The sequence below is a fragment of the Lissotriton helveticus genome, chromosome 7 (genome assembly GCF_964261635.1).
Source record: "Lissotriton helveticus chromosome 7, aLisHel1.1, whole genome shotgun sequence".
Classification (NCBI taxonomy): domain Eukaryota; kingdom Metazoa; phylum Chordata; class Amphibia; order Caudata; family Salamandridae; genus Lissotriton; species Lissotriton helveticus.
In genome coordinates, this window is record NC_136068.1 from 1,515,658,285 (window position 1) to 1,515,673,264 (window position 14,980).

General features: G+C 45.9%; 1 protein-coding gene across 2 annotated transcripts in view; it reads right to left on the reverse strand.

Annotated features, from left to right (window-relative positions):
• The window catches only part of FAM83E (family with sequence similarity 83 member E), a 452,947-nt gene extending 440,550 nt beyond the window's left edge, over positions 1–12,397 (reverse strand). The window contains exon 1 of one of the 2 annotated variants that reach the window (XM_078654959.1): positions 12,204–12,397. The gene's annotated coding sequence lies outside the window, so the exon portion shown is untranslated. Of the gene's footprint in view, positions 1–11,330; positions 11,547–12,203 lie in introns of those variants that run through there. The other variant, XM_078654958.1, reaches the window with a different exon arrangement.
• Positions 12,398–14,980: the final 2,583 nt, after the last annotated feature.

Sequence of the window (14,980 nt, forward strand, 5' to 3'; positions counted from 1 at the left end):
GAAAAAAGGTTTTGGCTGATTATGGTCTTGTCTGAGTTCCCAGGAAGTGCCAGCATATGATTATCGGTCTTGAGAAAGCAGAGTCAATCCTGCCTTTCTTCTCATCATATATTGAGGCCCTGATTCACTAGCACTGGCGTCCAGTAACTTGTTCAGTTAACATCAGAATCCCTGTATCGTCTACACCCAGCTTTAGGGCGGTGCGACCGGTGTTGACGCACTGGGTGCTGACCTGGAGGTGGGTACTGAACTCAGATGGGGCACTGTGTTTAGCAATAACTTAAGATTTAGAAACACCTGCTTCAGAGCTCCTTGTGAGTCCAGCTTTCAGGCAGCAATAAAAATGTCGATTAATGTTCCTGCTGGAGAGAAGGATTAGACTTCTGTCGAGTGTCAGTCAGTGGCGGCTGGCAATATTAATTAATGGTGTGGCAATCACCATAAATGCTGCCGGCCGCCGGGCATTCCAAAACGATGCTCCTCTCCCCGCTCCAATCCTGGGGATGACGAGGAGCAGGAAGAAAAGGGAAGGACTTCCCTTCTTGTGACAAGGGAATCCAAGCAATCCAATTGGTTGAATCAGGCTAACCGAGTGCTCATTTTGAGGCGGGGAGGGCTTGTGCTTGCAATCCCTCTGCTGTTTTACAATGCTGGGATTGCTGTCTTTGATTGAAGTCCGCGTGTCAGATTGAAAGGTTGTAGGCAGCCGGCCAATATGAAATGTGTACTGAGCACCTACAACGTCATCCTGCAATCCGCAGGAATCTGCCCCGCATCCACTTGCTATGGCTGGCGGCACACAGAATAATATAATGGTAATGACCAATTCATCATGCTGTATTTACCGCTGAGCTCGCAGCACATGGGACAACTCTTTTCCACCCATGAAAAGAAACCGCCCCTGCTTGGCCCTCTGCCAGGTTATGGATCCGGCCTCCTGAGTGCGTGCTTCACGTGCCAGGCCTCCGTGCTAAAATCCCATAATTCAAACCTGCCAATCTGCTAATTAAAAAATATATTTCATTGGGTGTGGAGGCTGTAGGCTGTGATGCAGCTTTGGCCTTTTGCTGAACATTACCTGGGAGACACCAACCTCTCAATGCTAAAAAAATAAATACATAAAAAGCTTGCTTGGACTTGCTCCGATATCCTGGGGTGTCTTATCCTTTAATGGACATCAGCTGTTCAGAGTCTCCAAAGGAAGCGGAAACCCTGCTCATTGCAGGGGTGACTAGCTTGTCTTCTCTGACACCATGTGATATCTGCTTCTCACTGGCGAGCCATGTGAAGGAAGCTGATATTGTATCATACAGGAGTTGGATGGTGTGCATCATTGTATATGACTGAAGCAGAGGTCAAAGTGGGCGAAATCTGAGGGGCACGGTGTGTCCATAAACTTTTTATTTGACAAAATCAGTTCCTCTACGTCATAAGGTAACCATCCTTAATTATAACACTTGAGATGCCTCAGCTGAAGTGGAGGGAATTGAGTCTCCTGTGCTGTGAAGATGAAGGAGGGACAGACAGGTGAACAAGAACCAGGCCTTCTTTCCAGGGTGTCTGCTGCTTGGGAGAAATGTAAATGTGCACTCTTGGATAATCTGCAAATGTAAAGACTGCTTGGATGCCCAAATTGGCTTTAATTGATGGAGTCACTTATACAGTACTCTTTTTGGGTGGTATTGTAAGGTGACCTGATGAGCTATTGGGTGCGTGCTTTTAATGGACAGTTATAAAAAAGTATTTACGCTAGGTACTGTCTGCACACTACTCAGATCTATATTTACAGTCTGCACACTACACAGATCTATATTTACAGTCGGAGCACTAACAGATCTATATTTTGAAACCATTTCATTAAATCTAAATTTGTTTGGGCACTCCGTGGCAGCCTATCTTATATGTCTAATGGAAGTTTAAAATAATGGCATACATATTCAAGATGCTTTCTGTCACAAGCTGGGACCTGCCACTTCACTGCACTCCGCAGAGTTACTTAGAAGCTCTGCGATATTCCACAGAGTTCCACCAACATGCAGAAAATATGCATGTTGCACTGTAATTTAGCACCAGTATTGCAAGCCAATCGAGTAGACTTTGCTGCTGCTTGAATAGAAAATCTGCTGGAGATGCCCTCTAACCACTAACGATCACGACCGGCCACCTTAGAAAATCGCACTAGGGGATGCCAAATCTCGCTCGCCAGCTTGCATTTCTGGAGCAATAGGCAGACTTTGGCCGCAAGTAGATTTGCCGAATTCCGCCAATTCAACGATCAGAATGAAACACTGTTTCATTGCTCGTAATACTAAAAACACACATCACTATTTCCCACTACACAAACCAAAATTGAATTCCAGACAGAATTCAATTCTGTGACTCTCTGATTACACACACATCTATCTATGTGATTACATTAACCGATAGAGCTTTCACAACGTAAAATAGTGCATCGCTCACTGATTAGTTTAACTTGCATTTATTTTTCATTTAAGGTGTGTATTTTACATGCAGTCACTTACTTGAAGATGAAAGACCAACAAAATAGCTGCAGAATATCTTGTTCTTTTTAGCCATGCTTTTGATCCTGCACCCCACGCTCACTGAACAAGGCCCCCCCCATTTGACTCAGAATCACAGATCCCATTTTTAGGTCGAGCCTAGAGCAGTGCATGCGCTGCTTGCTCGACTTTTAGTAAGGGGGTTTTCAAAGTGCTACCTACCGACAAGCTTTTCCTGGCCTAAAGCTTGCTTGCATGTGCGCGTGAACGTGAGCAGCCGCCATCTGCTTTTCTTATCTCATTATTAAGTCTTGTTTTACAGCTACGAGCCGTCATGGCTCATTAAGTGCTTTCGTGCGCAGCGCACGTGCACACAACTCCCTCCGCCTCTCTCTTCCGCTGCAGCCCCATCTATGCATTTTGCGCAATGCTTGTTTTGTAACAGAAATGCTGCACCGAATGTGCGGGTACTTAAAGATGCATTTGGGGCCGACTACGAGAGGGCAGTAAGCGAGATATCACTAAACTATTGCATCAGAGTCCAGCCATTTTGTACTGCATATGCCTACACTCGGTTATATAAGCCTAGGTCCGTGAGTCTCATCTGGCATAATGAATAGTGCCATTGTTAAGGGTACTAAAATGTTTCTTTGATTATTGACGTCGAGTTTCAAGTCATACTGTGATGCCATCAACTAGACAGCAAAAATGTTTCAAAATAGTTGAAAGGTTGAAATGGCCCATCTCACAGATCTGCGGCGGCAAGTACGATTCCTTCTCCTAATTTAGGCATTTGTATTATTTCTACTCTTCTAAGTCCAGCCTATGCATTTCAGAACTCTTCGCCCACCGTTTGTGCATCTCTGGCAGTGCTCTTGAATCTCTGCTCGGGGGATCTCCTTTCGTGCTCAGTCAGTGCTATGCCTGTGCTGGAATATTCTGCGGTACGTGCATTTCATCACGCTTCCACTAACTGCCCACTCATGCCAAAGAGAGTGCGTCAGACGTGGACAGGGCTCCGCGCGCTCCCCAAGGCAGCGATTTCTACTGTTATTTATTTTGTTTGAATAATGTCTGCGTCGTCTGTCCTAACAACCTGCCGCCAGTCACCCTCCGTCTTCAAACTGTAAAGCATTTAAAACATTGTTGCAGTCTTTGTCAAGTCTAAAAGGACAGATTAAGGAGGATGTAAGGAGGATAGATTTTCAGACATCATTACCACACAAAGAACAGTAACTGTCCTGGAATGAGCACTGCCTGCTTCCATCCCACAGGCAGAACAGGGATTGTATAGCAGTAGATGTAACAGTGCACTTGCACATACTGAATGTGTAGAACACGGGCAGCAGCATTGTGCTCTTCCCAGACACAGATACACACATGGTGGGGGTCGCAAATGGACATGATATCCTTGTACATAGATCAGGATTATAGTGCAGACGGCTCAAACGTGCATACACACAGAATGCAAGTCAACGCAGTGCAATCACCCCACATAAATATCAGTTGTTTCATTGTGATACTTTACTTTGTGATGTCTACAATGGCTGTCCTACCATCCTGTAGTAATGCATCTTAATGTAAAATAACAGTACAACGCACGTCGTTAAATCAAATTAAATGTTAACATTCACTTAATATACTTTTTTATTTGAAATGTAAAAATAAAACCCTCTCCACACAAACACCACCAATCCCTGAAACCTAAACACCTCTCTCCACCCCTAAACCTCACCGATCTATGAACTCTAAAATCCTTTAGCCTAGCCAGCCCTAAGTGCCATTCATCTCTGAAGCATAAAAACCCTTTTCCATCCCTAAAACCCACTCATCCATCAACCCTAAATAAACCTCATCATCCACCTCTGAATCCTAAAAATCGCTCTCCACCCCTAACCTCACCTATCCTGAAAACTAAAAAACCCTCTCCATCCCTAAACCTCATCCGTTCCTGAATGCTAAAAACCCCTATCCACTGCTACATACCACTGCTGAACCCTAAACAAATCCTCTCCACCTCTAAAACCCACCCATCCCTGAAGCTTAAAAATCCCTTCCCACCTTTAAATCCCTCCCATCCCTGATTCCTTAAAACCCATCTCCACCTCTAAACCTAAAACAAGCATTGGCATAGCCAATAGGTCTCGCCTTTGGGACCTTATAAGTGTTTAGCCATGCAACAGTTGATGTTGTTGCGCCAAGGATATTGTGCTGCATAACTAAATACTTATAAGGTCCCAAAAGCGATACCTATTGGCTATGCCAATGCTTGTTATGTTTAAGGTACTTCATTCGCTGGATTAAAGCAATTGTTTATACGGTGTTCTTATACATGTCTCGAACTGCCGCTTTGAAATGTATATAAATAATCCAGTCAAGACTTTTGCCTTGCATTCTGTTTCTAGCAGTTTTACACTGCTCAGCAGTACCACAGAACTGCAGCTTCCAGGACTTGAAGATTCACACCAGACATGGGACAACTGGCGCCCGATCTCTGCTCTGGCGCTCCCTGGGTAGGATGTGTGCACTTCAGCAGACTCATAAATAAGTGAAAGAAGGCCTGCCCTGGACGGCTTATCGGTGTCTTTATTTACCTGTTCTGAAAGGTGTGGGTTAATTAAGCAGCCTAGCAACAGCTTGGAACCGGAGACCTGGCTGCTCCGTGGACACACCTGGGCTGTTGGCCGGGTGGTAGGGTCTGAGCAATGCATGGCAGAGCTATCAAGACACTTTCTGTCAGGCCTGCCTGACACATGTAGCAGAATGCAAGCTTCTTTTGAGTAAAATTACAGGACTGGCACTTGATATTAAGCCCACTTGCCAACAATAGCAAGTATTTCTGAGACCCGGGCAGTTGCATTTGATCACAAACTTCATGTCTGTTTTTGTTTGCTTCTAGGGGTCACAGGGTGTCTTCAGATCTTGTCTTGATCTGACACCAGCCATTCTGCAAAGTGGGGGCTTTCTGAAATCATTGCTTATACTGTTGCCACTTACTCCATCTCCCCTGGAGACCACATATCGATGCCATAGGCCTCTGTTTCACAGCCTAAGGCATTCTGGGTCTTATAGTCATTGATCCTTTCAATTGAACCAACTAGTCTACTGCACAGGAAAACAATAGTTTGTAAAAGTGAAGCCCAATACTGAAATGTGGAAAACCTGGTGACGTAGGCTGAATGCTCACCCTACTTCGCTGAGGGCTTACCCCCGTGCAGATAAAAGGGAGCATGTGAAATGAATGACACTGCATAATGGGACTTGTAATAGCTCTTTTAACATTGTAGGTATGAGTTAACCCCTCCCCCCAACATACAAAGAGTTGTAGGATAAAACGTTAGGATATGCTGATTGTGTGACTGTGACTTGGGGCCTTTTAACAGCTTTGTGACAGGTTATTAACAGGACCAACAGAGATCAATCAACATGATCATACATCTGTACACAACCATTAAGGTATTTAAAAAATACTGTTTCGAAACTGATCTGAAATTAGCTCTAGTGAGGCCAGCTTTTTTGCATTCTGGGATTTCTAGCCCTGTTGATCTCGGAACCTGGAACGGGCTGTGTACTGATAAAGTAGAAAAAGCATACTACGTTGACAAGTGGCCTCATATCAGGTTTGCTACCTCAAGCCAGTCCTTGTTTTTTGTCCAACAGAGAATTGCTTTCTCTAACTTATCACAGCTTGATATTTTTGGTCTAAAACATCTCAACATGCAAAGTATTGTTGGCTAAAAAGCCGGGACTGGCGGAAGGTGTCAAATGTTACTCGGGCCCACTTGGTAGCTATGCCTAAAGCCAGTATTGTAGTCATGTGGGTGTCTGCTGCAGAGATCTGTGTGAGTGCATGTTTGAATCCCAAAGGGCTTACTATTCCTCCCGAGGTTGGTAAAATGAGAACCATTGAGTTTTGTCTGCACAGCCTGCTACAGAAAGACACCAGAACCATTCACATACACTGCATATGAACACTCTTCCAACCAAGCGCTCTCTCACAGTATTGAACTAGTGCAGGCTCTTTCCCATCCCTGCTTTATCCCTCTGTCCCTCTTGCTCTTCCTCCTTCTTTGCCCCTCTTGTGTTTTCTCCCTTTTGCTGTGGCTGATAGTCTCATGAGGAAAAATAAGTCCCAGCCCCAAAAATGAGCGCCGGTCGATCCCACCTGCAACACCAGCTTAAATTAAGCATTGATTAAAAATGAGGGTGAGAGACAAAGGTTACAGTGGCAAAGGTCCTACATATGCAGGGGTTGGAAAGTAGCCACATCCCTACCACCGCCTCAGTCCCATTGCACACCGGATCACAATTCCATTCTCTTTTATGCACTTCAGCTTCTGGATGGCCTGCAAGATAATGATTGAGGCCCCATCCCCAGTACAGCCCAACACATATCACCTAAACCAGCGGTGCCTAACATTTCTACTTCTAGGGAGCTCCAATAAATGACTGCTGGACAGCAGGGACCCCCATCTAAGCAATTTGTGCGATTTGAACCTCAAAACAATACACAGAACTACGGACACTAGTGTACATTAAACATATATTTATAAATTATGAACAGCAGCGGTTTCTTCGTGAGGACGAGGGGCATCGCCCCCGCCCACTGCAGTAGCGCTAAACATGAAAAATAAAATTTTAATTAAATGATTTCATTGGAATTTTATTTCTCACGTTTAGCGTGCAGCAGCCTCCAGCCGGGATAAATGGAGGCGTGTCCTCCTCTTCTGCTAATTGATAGCATAGAGACTGTAGGAGCAAGATGGAACCTCCAAAATACACGTCATTTTAGCCTTCTCTCTTGACATGCAATTTGCAGCTCTCCACTCAGCTGTCTTAGACAGCTGGGTAGAGACCAAGCACAGGCGTAAAGGGCCTTAAGAAGCATCCAGCCAGGACGATTCATCCAATCCTGGCGCTGCTCTCATGCTGGTGAGAGTAACACCCGGATTGGTTAGGGGAATTTCCTGGAGGCTGGAGCCCGAGAAGCCGACAGAGAAGGGACTGAGGAGGATGTCGGATGTGCAACAGGCAAGGTATGTGACTTTTATTTTTTATTATTTGCCACTCGCCTTGCCTGCATACACACAACCACTGATCCACCACTTAGTTGCTTGCCTGCCTGCCCGCCCGCCTCACCGGTGCATATACATGCCAGCCGCCCCTGATTATGAAATATTTAATACAGAGGCAAAAGATGTGCAAAAATCGAAATTTTAATGGGAAGATTGGAGCATTTCTAAATGTTGATTTATTTCTCAAATATAAAGCAATTTTAGCATATTGCTTTGTCTTTTTTGCTAATGTATGTTTGTTGTCACTGTATATTAGTGCTTTAATTGAGGTCACCAATTGTCCATACTAATGTTCGTTGTACTTGAGTGGCTCCCACGAATCGAGCTGAAGGGCACCAGCCTAATTTTTAGCTCCCAATTTCAAATTCCTTCACATTTACAGAACTTTTTTAACATTTTCAATTTCACTTGTATCTCTTTTATGTAGATATGTGAAATGAAGTATAAATGGTAGTCATGAGGTAGATCCAAGTATAGATTTATTAAGTTGTCACAGGATCAATTCATGTTAGTTACAGGATCAATTCCAGATGACATATGATAGATCCAAGCTGGTACATGGCCCCACCAGGAGCTGATCTTCATAGCTCACCCACTCAATCCAACTGCCACTCCTCCAGTCTCAGGCATACCCAACATTCCACGCTGTCATCATGCACTTTAAGGTTCCATATACACAGACACATGCAACCCAGCTGAGTTGCTGTAAATGTATTTACAACACATCCTCTTTCCTTAATGAGACAAAGAGAACAAATAAATAAATAGTAATAACGAATTTGTAAAGAAGAGAACAGAAAGCCAAAGATAAAGACAGTCAGTAATAGTCCATACTAGGAACAGGATGAAAATGAATGGAAGGATGAAATTGAATGGATGCAAACAGGATGCCTCCAAGAAGACGTAGCGAGACACACCATCCTCGTCGCCAATGAAATGAAGTATAAATGGTAGTCACGAGGTAGATCCAAGTATAGATTTATTAAGTTGTCACAGGATCAATTCATGTTAGTTACAGGATCAATTCCAGATGACATATGATAGATCCAAGCTGGTACATGGCCCCACCAGGAGCTGATCTTCATAGCTCACCCACTCAATCCAACTGCCACTCCTCCAGTCTCAGGCATACCCAACATTCCACGCTGTCATCATGCACTTTAAGGTTCCATATACACAGACACATGCAAACCAGCTGAGTTGCTGTAAATGTATTTACAACACAATGCTTTACTAACTGGCTAATATTATTTAATTTTTTGGGAACAGTTGTGGTGTTGCGGAACCCCAGGAGTCCCCAGACCCCCAGGTTAAGAACCACTGACCTGAAGGTTTGTGTTTGTGTTCTGGAAGCAGCAGCAGCGAGGGCTAAGATGTGAGTGAGGGAGAAATCTGATGTCCTTCTATCCTAATGGACACTGTGCGTGACTGAGTCAAAAATATTTTTGCGTCATAAAATGTATACGCAAAAAATATCATTTGGCTTTTTGGCAAACCTCAGGTCAATATATTGGTGCACACTTATTTATTTATTTATTTAATAAGTTTTATATAGCGTGAACTTGATCGCAGGCGAGAAGGAGCCTTCTACTCCAGGACTGATCCTTCCCCTTCCAGGAAGGGCTCACAGTAGGGGCCAGCACATGCAGACTCCCTGCCCCGGTGACTTGTTGTTATGTTATGTAACTAACATTTATAAAGCGCGAACAAATCACCCCAGAGAATGTCTCTGCGCTATCACGTGCTCAACAGGTCAAAAAGATTAAAGGAGTTAGAAGAGCCAGGTTTTGATATTTGTTTTGAATAGGGCTGGATCGGGACAGGACTGTATATGCAGGGGTATCCTGTTCCAATGATGGGGGCTAGATGTGAAAATGATCTACCCGCATATCTGGCTGTACATACGCGGGGAGGGCGTAGTGAAGCTTGTCCACAGGACCTAAGATTGCGCATTGGCACATAAAGCTACAGCTTGCTACACAGATAGAGGGGGCCATTTTCAAAAAGGGACTTGTGTACTAGGCAGAGTAGTATGAAGAGGGAACACTTTGTTATAGGTAGCCAATGCAGAGATTTGAGCGTTGGCTCTGAGGGGGCGCGGGTGGCAGACTACAAACCAGGCGGGCAGCCGTATTTTGTGCCTCCTGAAGTTTAGCTAGGAGGGCTTCATTCGCTGCTACCATAAGGGCGTTGCCAAAGTCCAGGTGACTTACAATAAGTGCCTGAGTGAGAGATTTTCTGGTATGAAGTGGCAGCCACTGGAAAACCTTCCTAATAAGGCGCATGGTCCTGAAACAGGAGCCAAAGATATAGTTTAACTGTTCTTTCATAGAGAGGTGATCGTCAGTCAGGATGCCCAGAATTCTAACTTCCTCTTCAGGTGGGTCTTCAGACCAAAAGGAGTGAGTTTGCCGAAGAGCTTTGCCTTTCCAGTGTTCAGTTGAAGGAAGTTGGAAAACATCCAGAGGGCAATGTTTTGCATATATTCACTGAATCTGATTTTCGTAGATTCTCTATAAATGTATAAACTCTCGAAGGTGTTTGTCCCCAGGTTGAACGTACAGTACTTCCTGGTGGCCCAGGCACTGGTGAGAGGCGATCAGGCAGGCAGGCTTACCCAGAGCGAGTCACTAAACCACAAGCCACGAGTCCGATGTGGAAACTGGGTTTATGAATAATATACGAGTTAGGCACAGTTGTTTCACTATGAACAAATCGAGGCATTCCCCTGCGTCTTTTGTGCTTCACTGGCAATAAGGGACCTCTTAGGCGCTACATATCAAACTGGCCAGTAACATTGGCGAATGAGCTGCTTTCGCACCTGCGAGCTTCGTTCTCAGTCCAGGCTCAGTCGAGTGAGTGATCAAGCGCACTGTTAATTTTCGCCTGATTGCTAAGCTGGTGACAGAAAATGCTGCGAAATAGGCGCAAGTGACAGGCACAAGAGACATACAGTGTACGAGCGTCGAGACCAATGGGGCGAATAAAGGGAACACACGGGTAGTACTTGTAAAGCAGTTTAGTAGGTTGAGCGCCTGCTGCAGTGAGTTGATGTGCAAAATGCAGTCAATGGATACATGATTTTCATAGGGGCGCTCAATCCTTAGTCATTAGATTAATAACGAGTGCCACTGGGTTGAGTAATAGAAACTGTGGTTTTGCACAGTGCCGCGAAGGGGAATGGTGTGAAGCTGCAAGCACTGCTTTGGAACATACCAATTATTGGGAATAAGATCCCAAACAGGACTGACTTTCTGACACCCAAGCAGGAGGGTGGGCGCGATCAATAGGAAGAAGTGACCTCCCCCCTCTTGTTGAGGGAGCCTTAAACTAGGCCACAATTGTAACCCATTACAAACAAATCGCACATTTAGTGAGCCCACTCCTTCAGTCAACAATGAGCTTTCAGGTGACCCGACTGGACTTTATAACCCATACTTCCATTATGTACGCACATTATTTTTAATCACATTTTTACGTTTACACACAGCCGTGGCGACAACCCACCAAGCAGTGAATTACAACTCTAAAAACAAGGTGTGTGAGTTGCGTTCTAGATAAAGTGCCAAACACAATACAAACACAACTTTATTTCCCTTTTCCTTGGTGAAGGGGAACTCGAGAATTCTCTCTCTCCTTACCTCTAAGAGTACAACCGAACACCCCCAACCCCTGTCCTGAAGGAAGACGCGCACTGAGGCGGGTCACTGCATTCATTCATTTCCATTTGGCAGCGTTGTATGTACTTTCTCACCTGCGGCTGCGGTGTGACGCCCCCGGCTTCATCAAACCCCACCAGCAAGCCTTCGCCTCGTGCCCCTCACCCCCTGTCTCTCCTCACCTGGCTCCACGCGACATCGCACCGGCCCCTCCCCTTACAGAGACACCTGCCGAGGCCGCGCTTCCGCCCGGGTCTGGCTCTCACCTCTCTGGTTACCGCGCTCCCCTCTGGTCACCACTCCCTCTGCCCTCTTGGGGGCCGTCCCGCTGACGCGCTGTGCGTCGATGTGTGTCAGGCACCTCGCTGTCCCTTCTAGAAAGCAGTCTCTCCCCTTCACGCTGCCTGTCTCTCTCTTGGCAGAGTCTCCTCTCTACCCCTGCCTGTTTGTCCCCTCTCAGGGTCCCCGTAGTCTCATCCACCTCTCTTTAGTGTTCCTAGACTCCGTTCGCCTCTCGTTTTCACCCTCTCTCTCGCTCGGGACTATAAATTCGTGGAAGTATCTTTACACTCCCTATATCTCATGTTCCCTCTTTCTCAGCCTCGAAGTTTCCACCGCTCTTTCTCAAACAGTTGCCTGTTTCTTTCGCTCTCTCAGCCTCTTTACGCCTCTCTTTATCACTTTCTCCACTCTGTTTGCACCGGTCCCTACACTCACCTGTCCGTTCTTTAGACTCTCGGTCCCAGTTAAGCCTCTGGTCGTCTGGGCATCACTTCTCTATACCTCTGCCTCATCCTCTGAGCCCTTGTCTCCCGCTCCTTGTGATCCTCTGCCTCTCTCTGGCTGTTTCACTTTTTATTCCCTCCATAGCATTCTTCTCCCCCCTTCATCTACAACATACTCTCTCCCACGCTGCCATTATTACTTTTGTTGCCACAATGGAAGTTTTCCAACAGAATATGGATTACCCTGGCACATGTCCTGTTCGCTTTTCTCCTGGTTCTCAGTCTCCTGTCTCTCCTCGGCCACCGTTCCACCTGCTTGTTTGTTGCTGTATCATTTACTGGCTCCTTCCTCTGTGAACATAAGGCACATGAAAACACACCCAGCAGCGGCAGGTCCGGGTGCTCACCCCTCGCTACCAGGAAGCGTCCTCCTCCCTGGAGACCGGCTGACTGATTTGCAAGTTAAAGCCACCATCAGCCCACACTGGCTGCGAGAGGCAGCGGTTAAAGGGAACGGCTGGTTCACTATTCCCAGCCCGGGGTGAAAGCACAGACGTAACGACAATGAACAACCACCTCGAGAACAACAAAAGCGCCGCTAGCGCATTAAAGGCAGATTGTGAGACAAGTCCGGGAAAGTCAGAGGAGATATTAGTGTAAAGGCGAAAGCAGACCTGGGGCCACGCGGACGGGGCACTATTTATGTACGCAGGGCGTTGGACGTACTAGAAATGTTTAGTTTATAGATCTGTATATTTATATCTGCACTTCTCTGTCTTTCCCAGAGTCGGTTATAGTGACTGTAGCTATGGTACTAACCAGTGATGAAGTGTCTGTGCTCCCACGTTTTTTGTTGAGGGGGCGTTAACCCATCTGAAGGAACAACAACAATCCTTGTGTCAAGGGTGAACCACAAAAAGTAACCAAATTTAACCTGTGCTTAGCCCTCTGGTATCTAGTAACAAAAGCAGTCAGGCTAATTTAAAGGCATTGTGTAAAGTATTTATATCGCACCTAAACAGTATTAAAGGTAAAACATTTCAGAAGAAAAGTCCCACATCAAGTTAGAAAAATCGGGCTGTTTGGGCACCTTTTGCACGATCACTAAGGTTCCAAGACTGGGTGGGCACAGCTTGGAGGATAGGACTGACTTCAGGCAGGGTCCAGATGCACGGTTCAAGTTGTTGGATCTTTTTCTGTCCCCCATAGCTCAGAACAGGAGACTTGCCAACTAGCCCTTAGAGTCACTCTGGTAGTACTGGCTTCATGCAGCAAGGTAGTCCTTGTAATGTAATGTAATGTAATGTAATGTGTATACTTGTAAAGCGCACTGTTGCCAGCGGCGTCCTGGCGCTGTATACCGCTGGGGAACCCGTCCTGGCTTTCCCTGTGGGATGGTCCCTGCTGGGAATCCCCAAGGTGGAGCCAGGCATCCTGGCTTTCCCTGTGGGATGGTCCCTGCTGGGAATCCCCAAGGTGGAGCCAGGCATCCCCGGCGTTGATGGGGCCGTTGTGGAGATTAGGCAAGCTAATGCCCAGAGTTGCCGAGTGCGATCCCTGGTTAGAGTAGGCACCGAGGCGAGAATTATCGAGTCCGCTGACCCTGGTCCACGACCCTGCTGCGTCGGGAATCAAACTCTGGTCCCGGGCTGACTTCTACTTCTTGTTCTGCCGCCTCTAACCAGTGAGCCACTCCACTCCACCACTCCTTCAGCAGAAGGGCTGTCCTCTAAAGGTTCAGTGCAGGCTTCCAGCAGCTGGACAGTCTTCTGAAGTCAAAGCAGGCCTCAAGCAACAGGGCAGACCTCTAAAGTGCAGGGCAGGTCTTCCGAGTGTCTTCTGCAGGTCTAGGAGTGAAATAAAGAGTGGGTCTGTGGATTTTATTTCTAACCTGATGCCAGCTTGGACGTGGAAGAAACCTCTAGAGATTTCCCCTAAAGAAAGTTCTGCAAATTCCATCCCCCCTGCCCAGGCTCCAAGGGGTCTGGAGTGACAAAAAGCTTATGTGAAGTTCATTGTGAGTGTGCTGAGGCGTGTCCTTTGAAATTCAAGTGGGGCAGGGAACAGCTCTGCCCATTTACTCTGGAAGGATGGCCCATCCTGCCAACATCTAGTCTGCCTTGTGTCTCACCGTCTAAGAGGAATGCACAAAGGCAAGCTGCCATGCTACTCACAGTCATGTGACCCAGGACACATGCTGCAGCCACCAAATGGTTAGGACAAGAACATTTCAACTTTTAAAAAGACCAAACACGCCATTTGTACCTGTTCCCAAACAAATGCTATCACTTATTAAATGTAATAAAGCAATCCAAAGTTATTTTATGGGGAAGGTAGGCCTCACAGCACTGAAAAACAAATTTAGGAGGATATGTAAAACTTTTAAATACATGTCCCACTTTTTAAATACTATGCACCAGTTGGCTTGTTAGGGTCTACCTTGAGATGGGCTTATATGCATTAAAACAAGAGTTTACAGCCTGGAAAGAGATGTATTTTGCCAGGTCAAATTGGCATTTTAAAACTGTACACGAGCTGCAATGGTAAGCCTTGGACATGCTTTACATGACTACTTATGTGGGTGGCACAATACATCCTGCAGGCCCACTATTAGCATTTCATTTGCAGATCTTGAATACATGTTGTACCACTTTACGAGGGACATATCAGCAAACAATGTGCCAATCAGGTGTAGTTGAACTTTACCATGTTTTAAGTAGTGAGCACAAGCATTTTAGCACTCTTTAGCAGTGGTAAACTGTGTAGAGTCCTAAAGTCAACAAAATTGAATTTCAGCAAACTGGAGGGGAGTAGGAAAAGGTTTGGGGGAAGAACACTGTAAAGCTGACAGAGCTAACAATGGTGAAACTAGTATACACCTGGCATATTGACTGGCACATGTACCTTATCTATACATACCTAATATATGGTGCAAAGGGTAACCAGGGCCTGCAAGTTAAATGTCACTAGTGGATTGCACCAGCCATTGTCCCACCCATTACAGTGGCATTACAAACATC